General features: G+C 47.7%; 1 protein-coding gene across 3 annotated transcripts in view; it reads right to left on the bottom strand.

Moving 5' to 3' along the window:
- St3gal1 (ST3 beta-galactoside alpha-2,3-sialyltransferase 1) overlaps window positions 1–11,719 on the bottom strand; it is a 71,256-nt gene extending 59,537 nt beyond the window's left edge. For 2 of the 3 annotated variants that reach the window (XM_041672287.1, XM_041672289.1), the window contains exon 1: window positions 11,592–11,719. The gene's annotated coding sequence lies outside the window, so the exon portion shown is untranslated. Of the gene's footprint in view, window positions 1–7,499; window positions 7,599–11,591 lie in introns of those variants that run through there. The other variant, XM_041672288.1, reaches the window with a different exon arrangement.
- Between the last annotated feature and the right edge of the window lie 11,013 nt (window positions 11,720–22,732).

Here is a 22,732-nt window from a genome sequence, read left to right as displayed (position 1 = left end):
AAGGTATTTTCTATCCGAAGTTCCTATTAAGTGGGTGGCAAGGACAACTAGCAGCCAATCTTACCTTCTCACTTCATTTTAATTTCCTTTTTGACCGAAAGGACACATTTTTACATCGAGATGAGCCTTTGAAACCTCCAGCTCTGCACCCCCACGGGGTAGCTCTTGGCTGTGGCAGTTAATATATTTCCCAAGCAACCGGCTTTCCCCCTCTGACCCTCCACCAGGTGGTAGGATTAGAAGATCTTCCACTAAAGGCACGACACATCTTCCTGTCTTTTGTGAAGATGTTATTAAAAGGAGGGTTTGCGAGGTCTCAGGCTTCCACTCCTCAGTTCACTTGAAATGAAAGAGGTCGGCCTCCCAAGGAGCCCGTCTAGAAAGCTGGGGGGCATTCTCTGTCTGGCTCTCAAACTAGATGCTTAGCTCTGCTCCACTTCTTGGAGATTCGCCATGGCTTTGGGCATCACTTGGTCCCCAGGCGCCAGGATTCAGTGCATGCTGGCACATACTACTACTACTACTAATAATAATAATGATAATTTTTAAAAGCACTTGCCATCAAAGACTTGAGATGGAAGTGAAGATAGCAAAGACAAATGAGTTCAGAACCAACCAAGCCAACCCACGAAGCCTGATTAGAATGTGACTCTTGGGGTACGCTGACGACAAGTACCAGTCTACCAGAGGGTGAAGCTATGGTCTTAGACTCAGGAGAAAATAAGTAGGGAGACTCAGGACCTCCATCTGACTAGGTAGTCAAAGCACTGAGTCCATGATCATGCTCCAGATGGGGCAAATCTAGGGACTGGGCTGGGAGCTGATGTAATGTCAGATGCGGTTCTGTTCACCCACAGCCCCCAAACCTCCACAGTGCAGAGCAGCAGGGTACAGGGTCATGCTCTAAGTACACGGCATGTGATCTGGGTCTGGGCTCTGAAAGTGCCAGGGAATTCCAACGCTACCACTTTTGGCTACGGAACTCTATCTACATCAGTGTCTTAACCTCTCTGACTCTCGGCTTCCAGTTTCTGAATCAGTGAGAAGAAAGTCAGAATAAAAGTACAGAGACCACCCAGGCTGCTGTGAAGATCAGGGGTAGTGTCAGAAGGGTCAGAAACTCCTACCAGGGAACTTGCTTGCAGGCTAGGCCAAGTCGAGTGATGATCATGGCTCTCTGGGGTCAGGTGGGAGCCCAGACACCTTACTTCCCTACTTTGTAGAAAAAGACACAGATCTAAGACAAACCAGATGGCTCAGCAGGTAAGGGCCTTGCTACCAAGTCTGGCTACCTGAGTTGGAATCCCCAGGACTCTCCCAGTGGAGGGAGAGAAGAGAAATTCGAGCGTTGTCCCTTGACCATCACAAACGTACCTTTATATGCTGACATCTCAGAGTCCCATGGTCTACATGTGTAATTGCAGAGTGGGAAGAACCTTTGTCAAGTGTGACACTCAGAAAGTTACCCAGCTACAGATATTTAAGTCTGTGGGAGCTGAGGTTGGCTGTTCCCAAGATGAAGGCTCCTTCAGGCCCTGCTACAGCCACAGTCCACCAGAGCCGGGCAGAGGAACGAGGCCTTCACTACATGGCCAGTGAAATTAGAAGATTTACTTGAAGCTCCCAAGCTTCAAGGTTGGCCTTGAACCCAGAGATTTACCTGCCTTTGCCTACCAGCTACTAGGATTAAAAGTATGCAAAATCGGATCAAATTATTTTTTTTTTAATGAGCATTGATTGACCGGTGTTTTGCCTGCATGTATTTTTTGCCCAGCTATTCTTTTTGGGATCTAAAGAAGGAGTTGTGGTTTTCTTTTCTTCCCACTGACTCTTTTATTTCTGAAAAAGTAAATGGCTAATTAGACAAGTTGCCATCTTTCATGAGGGCCTTTTGAGCATGAAACAGTATTTTGGAATCATTCTGTTTCAGTTAGAAAAGTCACAGGTTTGCTTTGTTTTTATTTTTTATTTATTTATTTTTAATTTATTTATTAACTTTAATGTTTTTTTTTTTCTGAAGGGCTTTCTACGAAGTACGTAAGAACAGAGATAACTTGTAGTCAATTGGCTACATTAGTGCCTTGTGCATTCCAATTGAGTTCTGTTGTTTTGTTTTAATGAAGCCAAATCTATTACAATATAATCTATTTGGGTTAGATTTTTCTTAACTATGTCTAGTGAAAGCCAAGGAAGTATTCTCTCTGCATATGCCAGCGGTCCCTTCCTCGTGTCACTTTTTAATCCTACCACGTCATTTGAAACTGATGTTATATTCAATTGCTCTAATGGTCTATCTGATTTATTTATTTGTTTTTTTGGAGAAAATGTCTTACAATATAGTCTTGGTTGGCCTTGAACCCAGAGATTTACCTGCCTTTGCCTACCAGCTACTAGGATTAAAAGTATGCAAAATCGGATCAAATTATTTTTTTTTTTAATGAGCATTGATTGACCGGTGTTTTGCCTGCATGTATATCTGTGTGAGGTTGTTGGATCTCCTGGAACTGGAGTCCGGGCAGTTGTAAGCTGCCATGTGGGTGCTAGGAATTGAACCTGGGTCGTCCAGAAGGACAGCTAATGTTCTTAATCCCTAAACTATCTCTCCAATCCTGATTTTAATTTTTGATTTTTTTAACCCTAATTTTATATTCTCTTTAAAACTTTCAAGTTATAGACAGGAGCAATCAAGAGCACATATTGCTCTTTCGAGGACCTGAGTTCAATTCCCAGTACCCACATCAGAAGGCTCACATTCAGTTGGAACTCCAGCTCCAGGGAGATCTAATGTCTCTGGCCTTTGTGGGCAGCTGTGCTCATGTGCACATATCCTCACACAGAGACACATACATATACACAGTTAAAAATAACAAACATAAATCTCAAAAAATCCTTTCAGGCTTATATGGTTGAGTAACTTCAGATTTTAGAGAAAAACAAAACAAGACAAAAACACACATTAAGGGCTGGAGAGATGGCTCAGAGGTTAAGAGCACTGCCTGCTCTTCCAAAGGTCCTGAGTTCAATTCCCAGCAACCACATGGTGGCTCACAACCATCTGTAATGATATCTGGTGCCCTCTTCTGGCCTGCAGGCATACACACAGACAGAATATGGTATACATAATAAATAAATCTTAAAACACACACACACACACACATTAAAAAGAACTGGTAAAAAAAAGTTCCAAATAACCCCAGACCAACTGGAAACACTTTTAACATGCAAATATTCTTGTCTTATTATGTGATCTTTGGATGGGTTTTTAAAATGCCATTGTGGGACACAGCTTGTCCCCACACCAACTTGTCAAGAAATTAAACCTTAGGAGTGAAAAACTGATATTAGGGAGCTAGGAAGATGGTTCCATGAGTAAATGTGCTTGCTTCAGGGACGGACTTGAGTTTGAATTCCCAGAACCCATGCTCACCACCATTATCACCACCATCACCACTACCATGAGCAACACTATCACTACCACAACCACCAACACCACTAACACCTCTACCATACCACTAGTAAACAGCCAAACAAAACTGTACATATCTGTAACCTCAGCACTTGGGGTCAGAGATAGGTGGACCCCAAGAGTTTGCTGCCCAGACAGTCTTGACAAGACAATTAGTTTCTGGATTGGTGAGGAACCCCATCTCAGGGCACTAGGGTAGAGAAGGATGGGAGGAAACACCCATGTCCGACTCTCATTTCTTTCTTTCTTTCTTTCTTTCTTTCTTTCTTCCTTTCTTTCTTAAAGAATTCTGTCTCTTCCCCGCCACCGCCTCCCATTTCCCTCCCCCTCCCCCAATCAAGTCCCCCTCCCTCATCAGCCCAAAGAGCAATCAGGGTTCCCTGCCTTGTGGGAAGTCCAAGGACTATCCACCTCCATCTAGGTCTAGTAATGTGAGCATCCAAACTGCCTAGGCTCCCACAAAGCCAGTACGTGCAGTAGGATCAAAAACCCATTGCCATTGTTCTTGAGTTCTCAGTTGTCCTCATTGTCCGCTATGTTCAGCGAGTCCAGTTTTTATCATATATATATATATCTGCAAAGGAAAAAGATCACGACTTTTGAATGTACCACTGCATGCATTCTCACGGGTACTCAGATGCACGCACCATCCACAAATACAAACACACATACACAAAACCTCCAGCACTTGTTGGGAAATCCTTATAACCCAAGACGTACAGTGAAACTATTAATAAACAAGCTTGCTTTATGACATCAGTTGTACAACGTAGATCTGTGTGACAAAAGAGGAAACTGAGGCAGGGAGCAGGTGAGTGACCTGGTCGCTGAATGGCGGTCTCTAGTTGAGGTGTCCTGAAACCCAGGCAAGCCTTAATACTTCCCATTGAGAGATGAGTGGAGGCAGGACAAGCTGAGGGCCTTGTGCGGGGTTTGGATGTGGTTTCAGTGGGTCCTCTAAGGATCCATGCTGGAAACTCGGCCCTTAGTAAACAGTATTAAGCGAAGGTAGGACCTTTAAGGGGTGGGGACACCAGATTAGCCCAGCCCCACACTAACCCGCTTTTTGACTCCTGTTAGCTCTCCCTAGTGTCCACCATCCTTAATGCCATTCACCAGGACCTAGCCAGGAAACCTCACCAGAGCCTATGCCAAGCTGCTTGAATTCCCAACTCCCAATCCTATAAACTAAACAAACCTCTTTCCTCTACAATTTCTCAACCCCAGGCATTTTGCTTTATCAACAGAAAGGGAATAAAGGGCCTTGCTACCATCTTATCTTTGACACACATGGGAGCAATCTGATACAATGGGTTAAACCAGGACTTCTAAGAATTTTAAGGTCTCCATCTAAGGGATTTACCCTCTAGCTTCTCACTGACCGTTGCGGAATCCTTGGACTGACCTACGGCTGACTCAGGATGTGGCATAATCAGCTGAGACAACAGGTAAGGGTTGGATCTCCTCAGTCGACCCAGCTGGCCCTCTATACTTGACCCCACCATTTTCCCTTCTCAGAAAGATACTATAAAGACAATCCCCCACCCCATGTCTTGTTTGCATCCCTGGCTGCTGGGAGGCTGTATTTCCAGAAGCTTGAAGGTGGTCATAGCAGGCTGGATTAGGGCAAAGGGTTTGATTTCTTCTCCAGTCCCCTTCATCTCTCCCCAGGGCCTCTGGGAATTTGTACTGCCATGTTATCCAGGATCCCAGCCCCTTTCTTTGCATCCTTTCCAGAGGCAGAGAAGGTACTGCGTCATTTCCTGATGAATTTCCCCCAGGTGCTGCCCAGCCTCTGGGGGAAAAAAGTCCTTTATGCAACCCTGCACTTGAATTTCCTGTCTAACCCTAAATGTCAAGATGTTTATAACACTTCATACTTCGGAGCATGCACTAAACACTTAAGAAAAAGTAGATGCTACTGAAATCCTTCTTAGGGGTGGCAAATAAGACATGCTTTCATAAACTTCTGCTCCCAGGTTCTTCCTAACTCCTGGGATGAAGGCCAGGATGGCCTTTTACTTTGCTGTCCCCTACTTAGAACATGGAAGGTCGAGCATATGAGCCAGGACAAGAGTTCTAAGTCCCAGGCACCAGTTTCCCCTTCTTGGGTTGGCCTCCTGACCTGGGAAGCATCCCTACACCAGAGCCTTCCTGTTGTATTTTCATTCCTGTTCTTATAAGAGATACCCTGACCAAAAGCAACATAGAAGACTAAAGGGTTGGTTTTCATCTAAAGTTCCAGGCTCCAGGCAGCCACTGAGGCAAGAACAAAACTAGGGATGTTGCAATGCGCAGATGCTGCTTGTTAGCTAATTTCCATGTCACTTTCTCTTGTCTCATATAGCTCAGGACCCCCGTGGCTAGGGGATGATTACACACACAATGGGGTTGGGTCTTCTTATACCAATTAGCAATAAAGACAGACAAGCCTCCGAAAGAATGGCCACAGGTCAGTCCTATCTAGGCAGTCCCTCAATTGAGGCTCTCTTTTCAGTTCATTCTAGACTGTGGCACGGAGACATTTAAAATTAGCCTTCATACCATACCTCGCCACCAGGATCATGGTGGCTAGACTCAGTCCATTCTGGTCAGCTTAAAATCGATCTAAGTTATCCTTCTCCCCTCAGTCAGCCTAAAGTGTTCTGAAATAGGCTACTGTCCCTGGTAACAGTGCTTTGGGAACACTTCTCAGTCCCTGGCCCGACCACTTAGCAATTTAGCACTTTTGTTCTTCCACAGGGAAGAAGGGCTTTTTAAAGGTTTTCTACTACTCAAAGGAACGAGAAATACAGGCTCCTCCAGGGCAGCGTGGGGAACGTTCAAATTGGTTAATAAGCTGTTTTACCTTAAAATCAGCTGCCTATTTGTAGGGTTTCCCTACGAGTTTTCGGGAGCTTTCAAACTCCTTTGTACCATTTAGAACAGACTCATACCCCAACACCATCACTTTTTCTGATAAACAGACTTCATTCGCCTGGCACTTGAAGGCTCTGGAGCCTCCATGAGTGAACCTGCACATTCATCTCCTCTCTATCCCCACAACCGAGTGGAGAGTCCCATGCACCCACTCAGCACGTAGCACAGAGGTCCAAGGCCTGCCCTGTTCATCCAGCTAGCCTGTGGCTGTGTCCCCCTGAGAGCTAGCACTTTCTCTCACTGCTGGCTGCCGCGTCCTTTGAACTCCAACCTCCCGAATCTGCTGTTCAAATCTACATGGGAGGTATGTGTACAGGTGTATGCCAAATATTCAAAATAGAGCATTAAGATACATTTTCAAAGCAAATCCAGCGCAGCCTCTCAGCTTCACACACAACCATGGTGAGGCCTGTAGCCCTACCCTTTGAGGCTTTCAGCGAGGGCCCTGCAGGCTCCAACCGTCCTAGCATACAAACCAGCCAGAGAAAGGGACACAGTAAAGGACTCTGAGGCCAAAGTACCTAGTTCCTGTCACCTCCAGTGGCCTCGCCTCTTTCTGCAGAAGCCAGAGGCAGCCTGTCATCTTAGTGGCTCTATTTTCTTGCATACACAGGATGCGACACTTTTGATATCTGTAGGACACCATTCAAGAAACGGCATGGGCTCTGCTGCAGACCAATAGCAGAAATCCTGCATTCCGGAGGCTTAGTAACCCCTAGGATTCCTTCTATGGACCCCTCAAGAAGAGGGGAATCACTATCTGGTGGCCCTTTCAGCACAAGTGGCTTTGGTTGTGTTAAATACCACACCTCCATGGTTCTTTATCATCCCACGCATCTCCCCCCAGAGTACTGAGACCTCTGGGACAGCAAGAGTTCAAGTTTTTCCACTCCTGGTATCTCTAGCACCCTCTGAGGTATCTGGAACAAAACAAAGTCCCCGTAAACACTGGCTATCATAGCAATCTAGCCATCCCCACCAACGTAAGCTGAGAAGCAGTAAATTCCAGACCTTCCAATGATAGGTGATGATGGGTCTCCAAAAAGAACTTCAAGAAGTGAGCGGATGGCAATGAATGGGTTTGGAGATCAGGGAGCATAAAGGGTTTACATACCATTCTACTGCTGTTTCCCGGAGGCCACAGGTTTGCATTAAAGCAAATGGATAGAACAGAATAATGTCCGAGATCACTTTCAGTTCATGGACAAGGAGGTCTTCCTGGTCTCTTTTGCAATCTGCACACAGGCACCCCAAGACATGGCAATAAATGCACAGCCGGGTGTCAGAAACCATCTCTCAAAACCCAGCACTGAAAACTGGTAGCGGACGCCTGACCAAGTGAGAGAGGGTTCACAAAGACAGGAAGCCTCCCTGTCAGCGAGAAGGGAGGCGCTTGTGACCTGGGGGTAACATGCTCCAGTCTCCCCGAGCAGCCTAGTTCTGAGGAAACATCTGAACAAACATAAGGAAGTTGGGGACTGTCTTCACAAAGAGGCCCCCGGTGACAGTCAATAGAGCGCCGCAGCCGCTTCTCCTTCCGCAGGGTGAAACTGAGACCCAGGACCCAGGACAGCTTGGGTGCCACGTTGCAAAGCAACTGAGCCTTGGCACCGAGACTCAAAGGCAGGCTCTCACCGGGGTCACGTCTGGGTTCTTCTGACCAAAATAGAACACACCAGCTCTCAGGTTCTCAGGCTAGTGACGGGGAATGCAGTTTCCATGTGGGTCAAAAGGACCTGAAAGTCTGTTTCTGGATTTCTTCCGACCAGGCCAGCTCTCCGTGCACAAAGCAGTCAGCGACAAGTCCTCTAGAAGTCTCCCTTGTCACTGGTCTCACTTTCCAATTTTCGGTAACTTACAATCAGCGGAAGTTCAAGAAATATGACATAGAGAATTCTAGAAGTTTTAAAACGATAGGTTTGAAGCAACTAGTATTGTTGAATATCGCTCTAATTGTTCTATCTCATTGTTAGTTACGGTTAATCTTGCTGTGCTTAGTTTAAAATTTGGACTTTGTCATCGCACCCCATGGGAGCCAAGGTCTTGGATATCTATGGGGATCTTGGGCAATACCTGGATAAGAGACCATTGTACAAGGACAAGTTGACTGATGAACTTTACTCTTTTCTTTTCTGTTTGCTTTTTGGAGACTGGGAAGGGCTTGGGATGAGAGCTAAGGTTCAGCTTCCACAAAGCAAAAGCCCTGTCCAAACACAAACCCTTGAGCCATCAGCTCCAGACAGGTAAATTGATGGGGTCGGGGGGGTTGGGTGGGTATCAAAGGCACACATCTGGTTGGGGGGGGGGTCCTTTTTGGTGAAGCCTGCCTGACACTTGTTTCTAGGTCAGAGTCCTGACATGATAGGCTGCTTGGTGGAAGGAGAGATGGAGATTCACTTGTCACAAGGTCATACCTGAGGATCTAGGACCCCTCATGGCATCCATTTCTTCCAGGCTCACAGATGAATAACTTGATTCCCTGGGGGAATCAAGGACTCCTGACATTGCTGACAGCCAACTGCTCAGAGGTCCCAACTGGCTGGAGTGGTGACAGCCAGCGCCTGCAGATCTTACCAGCACCAGCACCATCCACAAATAGCTAAGAAAAAGTCAGCTTCTGCTTGGTGCTACAGAAGCCAGCTGAAGGGAGCTCACACCCTTAGAGAAACCTCCCTGGTCACATCCTGTAACACTTCCTGTTTTCTAGCTCCAGATCTGGTCGAATGTTGCTGCCTGAAGCAAAGTCAGTGTGGGGAGGGGAGCTCCTGCTAAGCCCAGGCCCTGGCTTTGATGGTCAGCATGATCTCAACAAATAAGGCAGGGGATGGAAATGAAAGGACAGGGAAGAAGTCCACTGTTGATTCTTTCATTCCTTTAGTCAGCTCCTGTCCACATCCACGCACACCCAGAAGGATACTGTAAGCATATGTTAGCACGGTACACATCCACACAGTCATGCATAATATCTACTCTGCAGGACTCATTCTGGAGCCTGTAGTAACGGCTCCACTTTACAGAAAAGGAAACTGAGACTCTGAGAGGCGAAATCACATGTTTACAGCGAAAGGCTCCATCCTACTACATCCAATTTTAGGCGCACGCATAAGACACAGAACGGTGAATTTTAGTTATTTTTTCTTTTCAGCCAATCACGGAAGTTCAGAAAATGACAAGACTTTGATGTTTGGGACAGGAAGGGGAAGTACACGGAGGCTCAGGGGCCCAACCCTGAGGCTTTGGTCTCCCTTTCTCACAGCTTAGCCTAGCCGTTGTTTCCAAAGCAGCCGGCAGAGGGCAGTGCATCTCTCCTTTTCAAACGTGGGGGCGCTCTGGGCCATCATCCAAGAAAGAAAATCAGGGGACACCGCCCGCAGTTTCCAGAAACACGCACACTGGTTTAGCGAGGGAGGTAGTAGGTGCTCAGCGCGCTCCTAGAAGCCGCTGGATTAATTTAAATTTAGTAGTAATGATAAGGGACGAGGGGTGTTCTGACTCTGGCTAGAGCCTTCTGTCCTAGAGGCCTTTTCACTGAGTACAGTATTAGCATCTATTATGTGCCAGGAGCGACGGCAGAGATTTCATAGCCTCGTCCCCTGCTCCTAGCAGCTTTTCTGTTCGGGAGCGCCCCTCACCTGCCGCAGAGAGGGTGGGCGCTTCGTCTCACCACAAGTCCATGTGGGCGTGGGGACGCGCGACAGTGGTAAACTGGGAGAGGAGAGGGTGGCCCATAAACACAGTAAAAGTCTGGAGAATGCCTGATGTGGCAACTGAGCAGCTTGTTCCTGTCCTCGGGGGTCACTGATGTCTCCTGGGAATCAACCTCCGAGATGCCGTGGCCAGCCCAGCCCCCACCCATTCGAGCACTCCAGAGCGCGCACGTCCTCTAGGAGTGCCACTAATTCCTACTGGCGGTAGGAGCTGGCTAAGACCCTTGTGCAAGAGGCTGGAGAAACTCCAGGTTTCAGCAGACGGGGTGGGGGGGGGGGATGAGTCCGGGCACCCTTTCCTGAAACCTTGCCGTGAGGCAGGGCGAAGACGCCTGACCTATACCACGAAGGGGGCACCGGTCTACTCAATGCCCAGCTCGGGTTCGGACGCGCTGCCTCCCGCAAGGTCATGCTCAAACCCTCACAAACAAACAAACAAACAAACAAAAACTCCGAGGACTGAAAGTTGCTTGCGCAACGGTCCGATTCGGAGCTAACAGTACTCGCCTTGTACAGTGTCACCGTTTCCCCACCCTGGTGCACTTATCAGAGGGGCGGATCGTGCCCTGCGCTGGTCACGTTATGGAGATGCAGACAAGTTGCTAACTTTTGTCACATTTATTTCTTGGCAGTTGCGGCGTTTAACGGGGTTGGAGCAGACTCCCAAGTTTCGAGTTGCCTTCTCCGTGCTCCCTTTGCCAACGCTAAGCCACCCACTTTCCAAAACACCTTATCCAGTTGTCCTGTCCTAAGCGCCAACTTCTCCCAGAGATCCGAAGCAACGCGGGATTAGAGGTGTCCTGGGGGCCAAAAGCCTCCTCCTGGGTCTGCGCCTGCTCACAGCGGATTGGGATACTCCATCCGGATACTGTCCCACTACCTCTGATCTAAATAACCAACGGCCTCCAAGCATTCCCCACAATGTCCCAGCCCAAGACATATGTTTCTCTAGAGAGTGTGGGCAATCAGCGCCTGATGGAGTCTCCTACCCGCGACCCGGGTGAGGATCTACTGCGGTATTGGGTGCAATGTCACCGCGGCCGCTCCGGGAATCGCTGCCTCAATCACCGTAGGCTCCCTCTCTGAGCTCCGGGAGGCTTCTCCAGTAAGCGCCAAAGAGCCTGGAACGTCAGAGCTGGAGTCTCTTCCCTGACACTCTTCCTGAGACCACTGTGGTGGCCATGACTGAGACAGAGATCTCTCTCCTCGTGTCTCCCTCTTGGCGCCTAGGGTCTTAGGTCTCACTCCTACTGTCATACCTTCCTAGCCCCTTCCCCACCCCTTCTATTCCGAGGTCCGGACAAGCACCTCTGCACTTAGAGAACACATGCGGAATTTCCCGAGCCCCAACTCGCGAGGGGGAGTCGTCCCTGGGGCACCCGGACAGCGACCAGCTGGGTGCGCACTCACCCAACGCCGGAGACACGCCGGAGTTGTCCGGCTTGGGGCACTCAGGAGGTTCGGAGGGGTATCTAAGGAGATGTGTCCGGGATACTCACCCCGGCCAGCTCACACCTCCGGGTCCTCCTCTACCTCCTCTTCTGCCTCCTCCTCTCTCCTCCCTCCGGTCTAGGGCTCTTTGTCTTTGCAAAGTGTCGAAAGTGTCTGGCATAGTGGGCTCCGCCGGCGGAGGTTAGCGCCGGGGAAGCGGGAGGCGGGGTGAGGATGGGAGAGGCCTCTGGAACACCTTCCCCCGGGTGTAACGGGAGTCGGAGGCGGGGCGTCCGGGGAGGGGCCGCCTTCTCCCGCCGTTGGGACCAAGCGGCGACTTGGACGCGCCCAGCCCCGCGGCCGCCTCCGCGGCGCGCAGCCCTCCCCTTCCTCCGCCCAGCGCCCGCCCCTTGGAGCCCCGGCGCCCCTTCACCCCTCCCGCCCGGCCTCGGCTCGGCTTTCCCCTTGCTTGGGGCTTCCTGCGAGCCCAATATAGCACTGTCGAGCCACGTGGACCTCAGCGGGCTGGGTGGAGGCCGGATCGGCCTGAGAGACTCCGGAGGAGGCGACGCGGGCACTGGATCACCGCCCCAAGAGAGGGTCTCTGCGGGAACAGTGGGCGAAGCTAGGGACGAACTCCCGGGAGGCCTAAAGCCCGTGGGGTCAACCCCGGGGACTAGGCGATGGGCGTGCACCGAGAGGACGTGGGTGGCGGTGCCCAGAAGAGCCCCAGTCCGGTGCGCGGTGGAGAGAGGTGGTGATCCCCCTGCGGGTGGTCGGGCAGAGCCACCGTTTCCTTTAAGGGCGTGGGACTCGAGGTGGGATTTAGGGAGGCTGGGGGAGGGGCACGGCGGATTAGGGATAGCATATACTGTAGCCTTGGTTGGGGCGGCCAGGACTCAGATCCGCAGAGCCTGGCTCTGTAGCATCCACATCCCCGCCCTTCCTGCCTGCTCGCCACGGGTTTTCCCTCGTGGATGGACAGGCAACCGCGCGGTCCCGAGCTGGGCTCAGTGGGAACCTGAGTTAGAGCGGTCCCCCAAGCAGTTTGGGGCTGGGGATTTGGTTTGGTTAGATTAGCCTTGCGGTTTTTCTGGCCCTCCTTGTTTTAATAGAGAGGTGAGACTAGTGGAGACGGAATTTACAGAGTGCGGGTCATAGATCCTAAACAGTAGGTTTAAAGGGCATTTCTAAAAACTAGGTTATTAGTTCGTGTCCTCTCACTGGGACACGAAGTATCTCTTCTGGAAACTTTTCTGTGAAATGTTAAGAGGAGAGAGAGGGCGCGCAGGGGTCTTTTCGTTTTTCAGCTGAGCCTGCTTCTGGGGATAAACCTTTGCAGTGGAGGAGGCTAGGGCTGCCTAGCTGTTCATTCATCGGAAGGAGATTGTAATGTGGGTGAGAATTTGCGGCGCTTCTCCGCAACTGTGTGATCTTGGGTTCATGGGGGTGGGGTCCTTTTTCCTAGGTTTGGTGCCTTGACGTCCTCACTTGCAAGTAAATAGCCCTAGTTACGGCGGCGTCTGTTTGCTAGGGATTACTGTGCTGAGCAAGTGGATACAGGCATGCAGAGCTCACGAAACTGTCCTTGGCATCTTCTAAGAGCTCAGTCCAAGCCCGCAGCTTGAAGGAGGAAGGTGTGGGTTTTCAACTGTGCTCCTGACCTGCCTACATAGGGTGGAGGCATTGTGTAAGACCCGGGGCAGTAGAATTGATTAGAAGGGAGAAAGACAAAATAAACTATCAGAAAAGGGAAGATAGGAAAGAATAGAGACCCACAAGTCCCACTTCGCAGAGGGTGGGGGCGTTATGAACAAGGACTCCTTCCTTCAGTTAAGCCTTCCTGGGGGCTTATTTGCCACTTGATTGTCCCTTCCCCCTGGGAAGTTGAGAGGAGGTGTCTCCTAGGTGTTCTATGACCTGTGTTAAGTAAGTCCTCTTCTCTGCTGTCCTAGGTTGATTTGGGTTGCCATGCTTGATAGGGGGTGATATTCTCCTCCCTTGGAAGTATCTCTGCGAGCTGTGTTGTTTCCAAGACTCTGGTCACACTGCAGCACCTGGCACTCTTTTGTGTGTATGGGAGAGGAGGGCAGAGTTCCAGCCGGTCCAGCTACCGCCCCTCCTAGCACAGCATCTTCCAGCCACATCTAATGTGGGCCACTTAGATTTTTGGTACCCAGAGACACAGTTTGGAGCAGGCACACATATCCTGGCGACCTTCAATAGAATGCAGTTTAAGTGGTCACCTAGCTGGGCTTCACTGCCAAGAGCAAGAGTCCCGTGGTTCACAAAGCTGTATCTGCTGGCCCTGTGCCTCAGTGACTTGAGGCTTTCTGTGGCTGAGGAACACTGTTTCCTGCTGACTGCAGTCTTCTTCCTGTGGTTCAGAAGGCAGTGAGGAAGTGCTGGGTGAATTAATTGTAGTGTTCCTGCAAGGAACCATGAGTGCACAGGGAATCACTTAGGAGAATGGAACCATACTATGCGGATAGAAGGCTGCTATTAAATTCTAATGGATTCTGTGGAGGGAGGTTTAGATTAGGCAAATTAATAGCCCCGGGCCATCCAGCTGTTGCGCTCTGCGGTTGCGAGCCCACAGCAGCCCTGTTTCCACTCCAGATTCTTAGTGGGGTCCCTAGATGATTTCACAAATGACTCTGTTGAACTCTGGTGAATGTGCATAGACTATTGCCTTATCTACATAAAAAAATGCATCTACTTCTGGGAAGTAAATGCAGGTGGGCCTTTTTAATCCACCTGCTCCCTGTCAGTTACAACATACTTTTTTTCTAGCCAACAGGATAGGCCTCCCATCTCCTTCCTTTCCTTCTCTTCTCCTCTTTTGGCTGCAGCGGTGGGGGCGGGGGGGGTGTTGTGATATTCCATGCAAGAGTCACTTCAGACACCCTGGACCATTTCCAAAAGCAAAGGAAACAGGCTGCATACCAGGGGTGGATGTTTTCATTTCTTCTTGTCACCCTGATCATATCTCCCAACAGGCCCTGCTGGGGAACCACTGGAAGTAGTCATTACCGGGAGTGCCTGCACAGCGGGTCTCCTGGGGAGCCCTGACATGGATGTAGTGCACACTGCCACCTGCCCATGAGTTCAGAGCACAGTTGATGTGCTGATGACGGAGGAAATTGATTTTCTCTTTTCCCTTCCCCCTTGGTTGGCATACCAGAGTGGAAAAGTACTAATGGGTTCCAATCCCACTGGGCGATTGTGCAGAAAAGAGCAGGGTGATGGGGATTGCTGGAGGCTTGCAGGGGTATTTTGTGTTTGGGGTGGTAATTTCTTGGGTCTCAGGACTATAAGGAATTCCTGAAGTCCCCTTAGTGGTTTATGTAGAAATGTCCAAAGTGATGCTGGAAGGAGAGACTGCTTGTTCCGTTGGCGCGCTCTCTCTCTCTCTCTCTCTCGTGTGTGTGTGTGTGTGTGTGAGTGAAGTTTTCTCTCTTCTGAAATATTCCTTAATACCATGCTTCCGGTGAGGTTTTTGTTGTTGTTGTTTTGTTTTGCTTTGTTTTGTTTGCCCCAGCAGCCTCCGATACACTGCAACAGTAGAGATGGTTATTTTAGTCCCACCATCAATATTGACCCTTTTAACATTTGACTTTGTTCAGGAGAGGAATCCAGTTGAAAAGCCCATTTAGGAGTTAATGAGGTCACCAGCCCAACCTGCACAGACAGCCAAGCATCCTGTGTCCATCACCGATTGGACCATGGGGAAGAAAAACCCTTCAGCTTTGGCATGTGAGGGAAGGTAGTGAACATGGCATGTTAACCCCTTCCGATCCTGGGAATTCCGAAAGGCTTTTGAGACAGCGGGACCTGGGTGATCAGCCTCATTCCCAGACCCAGTGTCCGGTTGGTTTCAGAGTCCCAAACCCACCAAGCAGGCTGATTGGTGTCAGTCATTCATGACGAGCCAATGAGGAATTTCTGAAGTCACCTTAGGAAAAGAGACATGTGTAGAAATGTCCAAAGTACTACATCGTGGGAAGCTGGAAGGAGAGGCTGCTGCTGGGTCTTTGTGTTTGTGATGAGTAGTAAAGGTGAGCTTTAATATGAGTTAGAGCCAGCAGAAAGGGGAGACAAATGTGCCTGACGTCTGAGGAGTAAACTCTGGGGGGGGATATTTGACTCCATGGTAGAGCACTTGCCTAGCATGTGGGATGTCTGGGTTCAATTTATAATACAACATAAAGAAATGGGAGGAAGGAAGGAAGAAGGGAGGACAAACTTTGGTGTAGACCCAGAAAGTTCTTGTCCACTTGCATAAAAACAACCAATTTATTTGGGGGGTCACTCATGTCGAGGTAAGAGAACAACCTGCAGAAGTTTATTATCTTTACCACAACAGCCCCAAGGATAAAACTATAAGACGTGGTGGCAAGTGCCTTTGCCAGCTGAGCCATCTCACCAGCCCAAACAGGAACATTTTAATTCATTTTCTCTGTTAGCTCTCTTGTGCTCATGGAAGAAGAAGCCAATGGAAGACCAGTTGTTGTCTGGGTGCCGTTCCTCATTCAGTTATTCCCCCTAGAAGCATAAGTTAAGATTTAATCACAGTATGAAAATAAAAGTGCTCTGTACCTTTAAGAACCTTGTGGGGGCCTTGTGGGGGGTCTTTTGGTCATTGGAGGATGTTCTTGAAAGGACTCTGGGGCCCTCTTCACTTGCTCTGCTCTGTTTAGACCTACCTAAGCCTGCTCCCTCCTGGGATTCAAATACAAAGTGTTGCTGTCAGCGGTTCTCACCAGACAGCCTATTCAGTAGCACCACCTGATCTTAGAGCCAAACAAATCTATTGGGGCTTTTTAAGTCAACAATGTCAGGCAGGTATTGTGTGGCAGTTACATACTACATCAGTAGATTTGGATCTTGTCACACTACCAAAACCTATCTCTAGACTTTCTTTTGCATGAATGCATAAAGGTATTTTGCTTAAGCTACTGCAGGTCACATTCTATGACTTGCAGTCAGCGGAGCATTGAGTTACTGTAGCCAGGTTTGTTCTTCAGGACCACTTCACCACCTTCTCCCAGGTCACTCCCAAACCCCAGACCCTTAAAACGTAATGGATCTCCATTACCTGGAGAAATCAAGTCTAAATTTTCAAAGCCTGTCAAGTCACAGACCCTCTAAGTGTGGCCCCACATGCTCCCAGCTGTCTCCTAACTCTTGGATCCTAGGTTAGCAGGTTTAATGTGTAGTTGGTTAAACTACACGTTATGTTCTTGACAGCAACAGTTTGCTGGGCTGCTGAACCCTTCAGTGTCTGCTAGCATGAGTTCCCCAAATGTCTAGAGGACTGGTGCAGGGGCTGGCTTCTTGGTAGGCCTCGCTGCCTTTGCATCCTCTTTAACTGCTGTTAGATGCCCAGCGACAACGGATTAGAAGCATCCTTATCCTTGGGCCCTCGCAGCTGAGGGAGCTTATTTGTACTGACGTGGATGGCTGAGAAGAGCAATTCAAGAAGCTCATGGTTTTATCTAACACATAGGCAGAGCAGGGCCTTTTTAGGGTATTGAGACAGAAACTACCCCATACCTCTTTGGCTAATGGTCATCCTTGATATTTCTTGGCTAGTGGATCAATCCCTACTTCTAGCATCCCAAGGCGCACGCTCTCTCTCTCTCTCTCTCTCTCTCTCTCTCTCTCTCTCTCTCTCTGTGTGTGTGTGTGTGTGTGTGTGTGTGTGTGTGTGTATGTTAAACCTACCAGTCTTTTAATTTAGGACCAACCCTAATCCAGGATGGCATCATCTTAAACTTAGATAATTGAATTTGCAAAAACCTATTTTTCAAATAAAGTGAGATTTTGAGATTCCTGTGGGTCATGAATCTGGGGAGAGACAACATTCAGCCCACTCTGTCCAGTATATTTCATCTCCCATCAGCCCTCTCACCAAAGCAGCAACTGATGACCAAACTTGGACATAGTCCTTTTTTTTTTTCTTTTTCTATTTTCTTTCAGTTCCTTTTTGTTTCCAAAGAAGCCAGACCCTCAGCCACTTCCTCATGACTATTGGGCAACAGTCTTGAGGTCAAGAACATGGAGGGCTTGACATCAGATTTAAGACGTCAGTATTTGGGAGATACCCCTGATTAACATTTAAACCAAATGTCCTCCACACCCATATACACGTATCCTTAGAGCACTCTTGCGTCCTGGAAAACCTACCACTGAGTTGTATATGTGAACCAATGGTTCCCTGGAAGGCTCCCACCTCTGAAGTCCTTCCCATCTGGTGTGCACCAGAAGCAAGGTGGGAAGGCTGCCTGTGATCCCTGCCTTTTACTATTGCCCCCTGTGTACTTATCCCTTCAGCTTTCAAAACCCTGCCTATCTTTTCGGACTCTGATTTTGCCTTGGACCTTTGTAGCTACTTGGCCCATATGTTGGATTCTTACTAAGTGGACAGACCTGAAGAGGTACAGTGCTTCATTTAAAAAAAAATGTAGTAAATACGTACTGTGTGCCATATTCTTGTTTGACCAGGAGGTTAAATGATGGCAAGAATTTCTAACTCTTGTGGGAAACCAAAGGGTCTCCTGTGCAGGACAGTGATTGGTGTCGACCTATAAAAACACACAGTCACGGAGAGTTTGTGGTACGCAGGGCTTCAGCTGCATTGGAGAAACAGAGATCAGGCACTCCACTTACCCTTGGAGGCTGTGAGGCACTCCAACCCAACAGCAGTGGACACCGTAAAGAGCTTTGGAGGAAAAGCACAGATGCATGAAGTGGACTGAGACAATGGTGGTGGTGGTGGGGTAGCGTGTCAGTTGTGTGTGCACGTCCACCGTTTGGGCGAACTGTTCTCATGGTAGAAACACTGGCTGAGATGAGGTATAAGTCCTTGCAATAGAAACCTCTTGTTCTATGGTATTTTCCCCGACTGAAATCAAAACAGGCTAGAGGAAATGGCTGGATTTGGAAGCTACCCCAAAGAGTAAGATCGATGTCTCTGTTCTTGAGAAGAAGCGGTGAGGCTCCTCAGCGTTGGAGAATGCTCTGTCACAGTTCTGATGACAATTGCAGCCAGCACCTAAACTCGGGGAACTGAGTCTGAGGCTCTAGTGGGGGTGAGCCCATCCCTGCTGGTATTAGTGTGCATGGACAGTAGCTGGAGGCCTGAAGGCAAGCATCTTCAGAACTTCCTACACTGGAGTCTTCGGGGTCCTTCCTCAGAACTGGTATCTCAGCTGCTTTAAGGGGAAAGATGACATGTAGAATTGCCTAGCCCAGTGCCACATACTCAGAGAGCCTCCATAATCAATGGTCATAACTAATGTAAGTATCTTTCTGATCTGTATTATGCTTGTCAACAGATCTGTGAATGTTTTGCAGATGAGAGTGGAAAAGTACAGTTTGTGAGTTGCCAAAATATGCCAGGTCTCTGCCAGGCTGGCTGCATCTCTTTGGGGAAGAGAATTTTCCAATCATATTTATGTATGTGTGGATATATATATATATATATATATATATATATATACACACACACACACACACACACACACACACACACACATATATATATATATATCATCTGTCTATGTAGTGGCTTTCAAACTACTGTTTTCCCTTTTCCTCCTTTTCTTTTGTGTCCTTTATTTGTTTTATCTGACAAGAAAAGTGGCATTTTTTTTCCCTCCAATCAAAACCAAGTGTAAATATTTAAATCTGTAATAAAAGATTCCCATGCTCTAAAAGGTTGTTTATGGTATCCATATCTGTTCCTGGAAAAATAAATAAAAACTTCTTAAGCAAATTCTTCAGTGTTTTATTTTGGTTTATTTATTTATTTATTTATTTTTTTGAACCTTAGTAGGATAGGTTGACTATCCTTGAGACAAGTCCACCAAACTTGGTAGTTGAAATAGTACCCAGAAGGCAGCAATGGGCACATCTCTGTCACTTTGTGCCCTGTCACGTGGAACTGTTTTATACATAGGTTAGGTGTCTGGAACCCAGCTTACTGGCCTCGAACATGACGAATGATGGGGTTAACCCAGGACTGCCAGGAAGGGTCAGTATCATGACACGTTAACACACATCTTTGTTTTCTCACTGTTGGGACCACATACCTGGCAGGAAGCAACCTACCCGAGAAAGGGTTCCTCTTGGCTCATGGTTGAAGGGCCCAGTCCGTCATAGAAAAGCATGGCAGCAGGTCTGTGGCAGCAGAAGTCGGAGACTGCTCAATCACATCCTAGTGGCTCAGGAAGCAGACAGATTGGAGCTGAAAGCAGGGCTGGACTATAAACCACAAGAACTGTCACTCAGCATTCTACTTCAAGACCGCATCTTATAAAGCTAGGACGTCTCAACGGACCTTCTAAAACAGTGCCATCATTTGGAGACTAAATATTCAAATATATTTTACAGTTTGGGGCCTCCGGCTTCATCTGCCTTGATCCACAGCAGTTAATAAAATGCCATTCGTCCACAAGTTTATCTTGGGCTCGTTTCAATTCTGTAGTTTTGAGGGGTTGCTGAATAAACGTTTTTGTGCCAGGTATTCAGGTGCTGAAGGCAGTGAGCATCTGGCAGCCATGAGAGTCCATGCTGCAAGGCACAAGAGGCTAAATCACTAAACTTAGATCAAGGCCAAGGGTGCAAAAACCAGACCCATCTATAAAATGCAGGCTTGTAGTTTCTCGTTACCATAGTAACTAGAAAATAGTCTGAATCAAACTGCAGAGAGGAAGGAAACTGCCCTTGCACTCCAGCCAGAACCCTCTGGCTGTTAAATCCTAAGTTCAGGATGGAACTTGCCTGTGATACGAAACTCAATTTGTTTATTCCAGCTCCAAGCCCTGTCCACACTGGAAAATTTAGAATTGTAGATTTGGAAATGACAGGGGTGTCTGTGGGCAAGAACCAGCCCCTTTGGGGTTAGGAGAGGGGCACTTGAAGGAGTTTTCAATGGGCTCAGGGTAAATTCGTCTAATAACTATTTCAAATGTGACAAAGTTGTCCCTTAATTTGGACCTGGCATTTCACCGAGGGAATTTAAATAAGACGTTACCAACCTTGGCACATTTCATTAATTCAGAGAAACGGGAAGCCCTTCCATTGTATGTTTTCTTATTTTCTTGCTTTAGGCTGGAATCGTCCGCCTTGGCCTGTCAGTTTAAACACAGGGGGGGACATTTAATGAGTTTCTTATCTGAACTCTCTGAAAGTGAGCATTTAAGAGGAGGCCTTAAGAGGAATGCTTAAGATTTAATCTATGTTGACATGGAATTGTGAGTTGAACTCAAAGACCGAAAGAAAGTTGAATTTGAAAAATTCAGGGATGGGAAGGATGGAAAACTTGGGAATTAAGATTACTTTCTGCTCTTGTAGAGGACTACGGTTCAGCTTCCAGCGCACACACAGTGGCTCACAACCACTTCTGACACTATTTTCTGGCCTCTTTGTGCATAGCATGAACATGGCACACCTATATAAATGCAAGCAAAATACTCATAAAATAAAAACAATTTCACATTAATACACCTGTAACAATCAAGTTAAATATTTTCATATATGGATGCTGCATAGATAGATAATATATTTGTATATATATTTTATGTGAATGCATGTATACATTTGGTGTGTGTGTGTGTGTGTGTGCTTATGTGTGTGTGCTTGAGTGTGCATGCAGTGGTCAGCGTTGTGAAGTCAACAATGGGTGGCATTCCACAAGTACTGTCCTCATTGTTTTAGACAGGGTCTTTCACTGGCTTGGAGCTTACCATGTAGGCAAGACTGGCTGACCAGCAAGAGACCTGTCTCTACCTCTTGAGATTAGAATTGCACACATGCACCATAACACTTAATCTTTTATGTGAATTCTGGGAATCAAACTCAGGTTTTCAAGCTTGCAACCACATTACCAACTAAGTCATCTCCCCAGCCAAGAGTGTATGTTTTAAATGTGCACTGATATAATCACCTTTATCTTAATGTATTGATGTACAAAACAAGAAGGCTCTGGGATTTTTTTTTCTTTCATAAGTAGGGCTGTTCTATGTGAAGTGTTGTATTGATTCTGTTTTGGGAAATGACACTCCCTCTTGCAAGTTGGCTGGAGAGCTTGTAGCCAGGAGACTTCCCCTTCATTTTTGCACTGGTCCTAGTGAGGCCCACCATACCTGGTATTCACTGGGAGCAACCACTTTCCCACTTTCTCTGTAGATCCCAGGCCTTCCTGTCTCCTGTCTTCAGCATAGTTGTCTAACTGTCTGACCCAGAAGCCAAACTTTGTGTGTTTAGACCCATCACCCATGCTTTCTATGTGACGCTGGGCTTGTTACTTCTCTGAGTCTCTCTTTCCCCATCTGTGAAAACAAGAAAGTGAATGCATGTAAGAAGTCAACAAGTGAATGCATGGGATGTTTGTAGGTCAATTATGGGCCCAGCCCAGTCTGCTGTACTTAAGTGAATTGCCAGAATTTATTGTTCAACATCATCTTTGTAGAAGACGGCCTCGCTGAGTGGAGGTTTTCTCTCGGCTGAATCTCTTGCTCTAAAAGTGCAGGCAGTGTACAAGTTGGTATCCACAGCAAGAGCAGGGCCCAGGCCCAGTCGCTAGACTCTTTCTGCTTTCTGCAACAACTGAAGACCCCTCCAGTATCATGGGCAAGGGTCTGGGGCCCAGTGGGAATCCACTGGGATTCCCAGCACCATGCATCCTTGGACAATATTTAGACAGAGAAGTGTGAATTGTGGTAGAAGGAGAGGCTGCTGGTTAAGAAAGAGGGCTCTTCTGTGGACTGGGGAGACAGATCAGGAGGTCAATTGCTTGCCTTGTAGGTGCAAAGACCTGAGTGCACTGTCTAAGCCCATGTAAAATTGCTGGGAATGCTGGTGAGACCTTATGTGTGTAGTTTTGACATTACTAGGAGAAAGAGTCTTAGAGAAAATTTCGCAATCCTCTGGATCTTACAATCTTTCTGCCCTCTCTTCCACAATGTTCCCTGAGCCTGAGGGGAGGGAGTTACTTTGTAGATGTACCAGTTGGAACTGGATTCCATGACTGTGCATTTTGATTGTGGTTTTCTGTAATGGTCTCCATCTGTTGAAAGAGATGTTTCCTGGATGAGAGGCGTGGACTATACTTAACTGTGGGCATAAGTAAAAAATATTTAGAGTGTATTTAGGGATCATGCTGGATTAGGAAAGTGGTAGTTGTAGGCTCTCGTCCAAGATC

Source organism: Microtus oregoni, unplaced genomic scaffold (genome assembly GCF_018167655.1).
Source record: "Microtus oregoni isolate MIOR12 unplaced genomic scaffold, Mior012 000022F_ref0000154, whole genome shotgun sequence".
NCBI classification, from domain to species: domain Eukaryota; kingdom Metazoa; phylum Chordata; class Mammalia; order Rodentia; family Cricetidae; genus Microtus; species Microtus oregoni.
The sequence above is the reverse complement of the archived record's forward strand: the minus strand, read 5'-3'. Positions and strand labels throughout refer to the sequence as shown.